Source organism: Alexandromys fortis, unplaced genomic scaffold (assembly GCF_014885135.2).
Source record: "Alexandromys fortis isolate MF-2015 unplaced genomic scaffold, M_Fortis_MF-2015_v1.1 scaffold_33, whole genome shotgun sequence".
NCBI lineage: Eukaryota > Metazoa > Chordata > Mammalia > Rodentia > Cricetidae > Alexandromys > Alexandromys fortis.
Window position 1 is genome coordinate 1,792,596 of NW_026067917.1, and position 6,000 is coordinate 1,798,595.

Genomic DNA, 6,000 nt, shown 5'->3' on the forward strand with positions numbered 1-6,000 from the left:
TGCAAGGCCAATTTCAGTGTGTCCAGTGCAACTTACAACCACGTAACTTTGCCGTAACTCCAGCTAGTGTATGACTGTTGACACACTTCCTGGGGGGTCTAACAGACAGTCCACAGAACTGTCACACAGCCAGGCTGACCTAAGCACACACGATGGTCTCAGTCTACACTGAAGCTCTTCCCTGCTGTACAGCAAGGATTAACACAAAGAACTGTATGTGTAGCAGCAAGGACAAACCCTGAATATATTTTGATGAATTAACTTTTAAAATACACTTTGGTATATCATATGCATCTCACTAATATTTAAAGAGATATGGGAATATAGTTCAGTGATAGGGCACTTGCTTAGCATGAACCCGGCCCTGGGATCAATTTCCAGTACCAAAAAAAAAAAAAAAAACTCAAAAGTATAGTAAGATTATATATGTAAGATTTCAGTATGTTAAATATTATATTTATTAATGATTCTCTATGCTCTAGAGCAACAAATCTAGTTTTTTCAAAATGCATAGTACCTGGCTTAAACATTCCTTTCCCTAATATTTATGCAAAGCTGAAGTAGGAATGAATGAGAGAGAACAGTAGAATTTGTGTGTTTAAAATCATAACAATACAAAATTGTAAAGCCCAACAGAACAGCCAATGATAACTAATCATAGTAATGATGACTCAGCAAATTGTATCATTAGTGCTAAAACTTTTCTTCATACGGGAAGAGAACTGAAACTCAAGGAAGTTACATCACATGACAAGAAACAGACAGGAGACCAGACCGGGGGCTCTTCCCAGATTCAGGGACACTGCGCTCTTCTCCAGCAGAAGCTCTCAACAGCAGCGTCATCGGGTGACATTCTGCCCCTACAGCTCTTCAGGGCAGTTAGGACAGTCTGACGGTGTCCCTTCAGTCACTTTTAGGACTCACCTGCTGCCCTCAACAGTACCGGATACAGGATTAAGGTACAGTTTGCCCACAGCAACTGCATCTGGGCATCTCTTGAAGAAATCAGATCATTGGTTCCCCTCAGGAAACAAGGACTTTTCTGTTTAAATTTTGTCTTATATACTACATTTTAGGAAATGAAGTGGTTTTGTTGTTGTTTTTAACTTTATGTGAAATTGTACTTTTCTATTGTGAAATTCTTATGCTAAAAGAATTTCCTTCAGTTCAATAAATGTAACCTATAAATGAACATACTTCTTTCATTGCTGAAAAATATAAGTATTTTCCAAATCTGTAAGGGAAGATTTTAGAGAATATCGTGGATTGATATGTACAGTTTTCTGTATGCACATCTTATGGACCTTGGAAACTTTATAATTAGATTTCTAAGTTTATTTGCTTTAACTACTATCTCAAGAAATTACTGTCATTTTTGCTAAGTTTTAAATCAATTCCAATATATGATCTAGCTAATGCCATTTGATAAACAGTTCTCTATGGAGTGGGTTCTAACAGATGCCCCAAGATGACCCTCAAATCCCAACAAAATTGTGAATAAAACTCTTTTGGTCAATTTACTTCTACAAGGCCCTGAGGACAGGGTAAGCCATCTAGTAGGACTGGCCATTAGTCAGGACAGGAAGCCAAACCAAATTTCTTCCTTCTGTTTCTTCTTTTCAGTTGCTTTTGTTTTGTTCTGTTTTTATTGAGGGAGGGTCTTATTCTATAGCCCAGACTAGTCTGAAACTCACTATGAAGCCGAGGCTGCCCTCAGACTAATGGTAATCTTATCTTCTTGCTGCAGCATCTCATGCTGGGATTATAAAACTGGCCAAGTTTCTGAATGAAGGCAAGCCACCTTTTAAAGAGCCTACTGCTTATGCTAACTTCTGGTAAGCATCAATAGAAAACAAAAGATAAAGTTTTTATTTCTGAAGAGTTTAGGGACCAGAAGATAAATATAAAGTAGCAAGCTGGGAGGCCCAAGCCTGGGCATGTGATTGCTATCTCTATCGCTTTAGACTTCACCTGTGATGAACATGCATCCCTCCTCCAACAGGAGGAAAAAAGAAACACACATCAAAACTTTTAGATGATCTCTATTTAAATCTACCTTAAAGAGTTGGAAAGATAACTAGCGATTAAGAGAACTCCCTGTTCGTGCAGAACACCTAAGTTCGGTCTTGGCATCCTTATGTGGAGGCTCACAACCACCTGTTACTCAGAGAACCCGATGCCCTTCTGGCCTCCTCGGGCACCTACACCCAACCTGAACATACACAGACATACATGCGCTCTAATGAAAAATAAATCTTGTTAACTAGAGGCTGAGATCACCATGTTCTTCCTGTCCTAAGCACCCTCTGCATGTCACCTGGCCTTTGCATAGAGATGCTCAGCTGGCCATGATTCACCCCGATGGGGCCAACAGACTTGCAGATTTCTGGGAAGAAAGCAAATCACACAACGCCTATGACAAAGCGGTACGTATCATTAGAAAACCTCAGCTTAAAACACTTTTAATTCTTGGTATTGAAATATTGACCTAGGTGTCAATAAGGTGAAAAAAGAGTGAATAACAGTTTGCCCAGAAAAAGAGTAAGTGTAACTGACGAGTGCTAAGAATTGATCCACTTAGGGATAAAAATATAATGATGATCCGACAGCAATTAAAATTTCCAATGGCAGCAGGCACAGTGGCACACACACAGTCTCAGCACTCAGGAGACTGAAGGAGGCAAGAGAACGGTGATGCCAAAGACAGCTTTGGTGTCATATCAAAATCCTACCTCATTAAAAAAGGAAAGGGATGGGAGTATGGGGTAGAAGCAGAGGCCAGCGTATGAGAAACCAGTCAGCAGCCAAGTAATAACTGTGCTATGTTGTAATCATGGCAGTACAAGTAAATGCAATTCAATAGTCATTGGAGAGACAGGCCAACCTGCCTCTGGTCACAAGCTATGCTGCCTTCTCTCACAAGCAGTGCTGATCTTTGCCCATTAGAATCCACCTCACACAGATTGAGTGGACATCCGGGTAGGAGGCCTGAGGGCTGCTGTGGTAAACCACTATCTCTAACCTGAATTGTGCTACAGCAACAGCTACAGAGAAACTGACTGCTAGGGTACTTTGCTCCTGAAGGGCACCATGAAACATCACGTTTCTCACACATCACTTTTGAGGACTGCTTTGCCATCTTCCCAAGCAGTGAGCTGCCACTGTGGATGCTACCCTAGTGATAAAGAGAAGATTCTGTTTTCAGAGAGCTGCCAATGAGAGGTCACAGACAAACATATATATAGAAACAGATTATTATAAAACTGACTTAACATAGAACCAAACAGAAGGTAGATGTGGGGCTTGGAGTCATAATCACAGCAGAAAGAAAGTGGATGCTGAAGGATTAGGAATTCAGTGTCATCCAGGGCTGCGTGAAATCCTGTCTCAACAAAACAACACACATATGGCAAACTGGGCAGGTAGGAAAGCTCGTGGGGAAAAAAACTCCTGCTACATAAGTCTGAGAACTTGAGCTCAATTCCCTGGAACTCAAGTAAAGATAAAAGGGAAGGATATCACACGTTGTTCTCTGCCTACACACACACACACACACACACACACACACACACACACACACACACACACAAGGACTTTTCAACTCTATTCCTGACACTTGCATCTCTGCAAGCACACCTCGCCAAGCTTCTGTAGCTACACATGTGTGAGAAGTCCTACAACAATGCTCACACGGACAAGGGACCTAAATCTAAGTAGCATCCGCAAGTGTGCTTTGCAAGACTGATGCAGAACGTGTCTTGTTTAGGACCACGATGATACTCACCACCTCACCAGTGAAAAAGAATCTCGAAAAGGGCGCACGGCAAGCACCTCAGCCTGCAGAGCTGGTTCTTGTGGCAGGAATACACACATTTAGAAAAGAACAGTAGGTAATAAACTTGAGAATAAGTGACAAGCAGCATGTCTATGGCGATCCTGAGCACAAGAAACAGCCTCCACTCCTGAGCCAAAGCTTGACGACAGACAGGTGTATTTACAAAGCCCCAGACACTTAGTGAACATCTGGAATCCAGCCACTGCTCACCTGGTGGTGTCTCCAGGTAAGTCATGGCCCATCTATTGTCACAATGCACACATGTATTTGTATACACGTGAAGTTACTCCAGGGGGGTGTTCAACACACCCAGGGCCCTGGGTTTGGTCTCTAGTACACATATGTAAAAATTAGTTTGTATGGGGTTGAAGAGATGGCTCCACGGTTAAGAGTACTGATTGCTTTTCTAGAGGACCTAGGTTCAAATCCCAGCACCCACACAACAGCTCAAACAACTGTCTTTAAGTCCAAGACCTGACACCCTTACACAGACACATAGGCAGGCAAAACACCAATGCAAAGAAAATAAAATTAAAAAATGAGTTTGTATGGTGTGTAAACTCTGCCTTTCTTCTGTAGTTCCATCGTCTAAGGACTGAATACGAACTAGAACACAGCTGACTCTTGAACCAGGAAGTCCTAAAGTCTAGAGAAGGATTTTTCAAAAACATTCTATGCAACTGCATTGTCAACAACACTGGGATTCTTAAATCCAGCCCCTATTAACCGGGACGGGGGGACATATATTTTTTCGATTGTAAAGGCTCTTTCAGCCTTAGACATCAAACTAGCACCTATCTGAAGTGCAGGAACTGGAACTGCCTTGGACACTAAAGGTTCAACCAAACAGCAACGCAGTCCCCCACCAGGATGTCACATCATTTGACAGGACTAGACCAACAACCGTTCCAAGGTCTGGGCCAAAAGCACTTTAACCAAAATCTGGGGTTTAAGGTTTCCACTCTTACCCTTTAGACATGACGTCACTTGGGCATTTTTTAAATTAAACATAAAATATATGATGCTTAAAAATGAGCCAAGTACATTGCTGGCTGGCTCCAAAGCCAAAAGAAACAAAGCTGAAATAGTTCCATGCAGACAGTTCAAAGTATAGAAAAGGGAGGTGGGAAGAGCGAAATGGAGACGGAGACAATGAGGGAGGGAAGGGGGGAGAAGCGGAAACGTCGTTTGTTCTTAATAAGGATTGGAATGTTCGGTGAATTCTATATTTCCACTGGAGACCCAGGCAAGAGCTAGAACTGCTTCCCAATGGGACAGCAAGGAAGGTGTCAGCTCAGGATAAGAATGACAAGTCTTGGCTAACCTGCAATGTCTGACTTCCCACCGTGTTTCCCTTGAAGGCATTTGTTGTGGGACAGCTAGCTAAGCGGCACACGGCCTAGAGAACAGTGTCCAAGGAAACTGTCTCACTTGTGACAGGAAAGTCAAAGTGTGTGCACTCATCCTAAACTACCCCATTCTCACACGCTTCCAATAAATCACCACTGACGAGCAACAGCCTGGCCTTCAAAATATGATGACGTGTGTTCGAGAGTACGTCTGCCCTCCTCTAAACTGAATGGACCATAAGCACTGCAGTGACAAGGTAGGCACTTTCTCAGCTCGTTTACAGTGGCTTTTCCTTTCTAAAGCAGGAGACAAAAATTCTTAATCACCATCTGCCACCTCATTTGGGGGCAGATAAAACCCAAGGTTAGGGCCTGGAGAGATGGCTCAGCGGTTAAGAGCATTGTCTGCTCTTCCAAAGGTCCTGAGTTCAATTCCCAGCAACCACATGGTGGCTCAAAACCATCCGTAATGAGGTCTGGTGCCCTCTTCTGGCCTGCAGGCATACATGCCAGATAGAATATTGTATACATAATTAATAAATAAATAAATAAATAAATAAATAAATACCAAGGTTAGAGGAGCATATTTTGAGGGTATTTTTCTTGGTAATGTTCCCCTTTTAAGTGATCCTCTAGGCCAACAGTGAATCAAGTTCTTCACTAAGTAACCTTAGAGTTGGAAAACTTAAAACAAATGGTAGATAACAAGGAGAAGAAACAGAAAAAGAATAAAATTCAAGTGGCAATAAATAAAACCATAAAATCAGAATGATGTCCTATAATTTGGGTTTTTTTTTTTTTTTTTTTTTGTTTTTT

The 6,000-nt window shown here is 41.9% G+C and overlaps 1 protein-coding gene across 5 annotated transcripts in view; it reads right to left on the bottom strand.

The window, feature by feature from the left end:
* Fmnl2 (formin like 2) overlaps positions 1 to 6,000 on the bottom strand; it is a 251,001-nt gene that overhangs the window by 50,613 nt on the left and 194,388 nt on the right. The window lies entirely within an intron of this gene.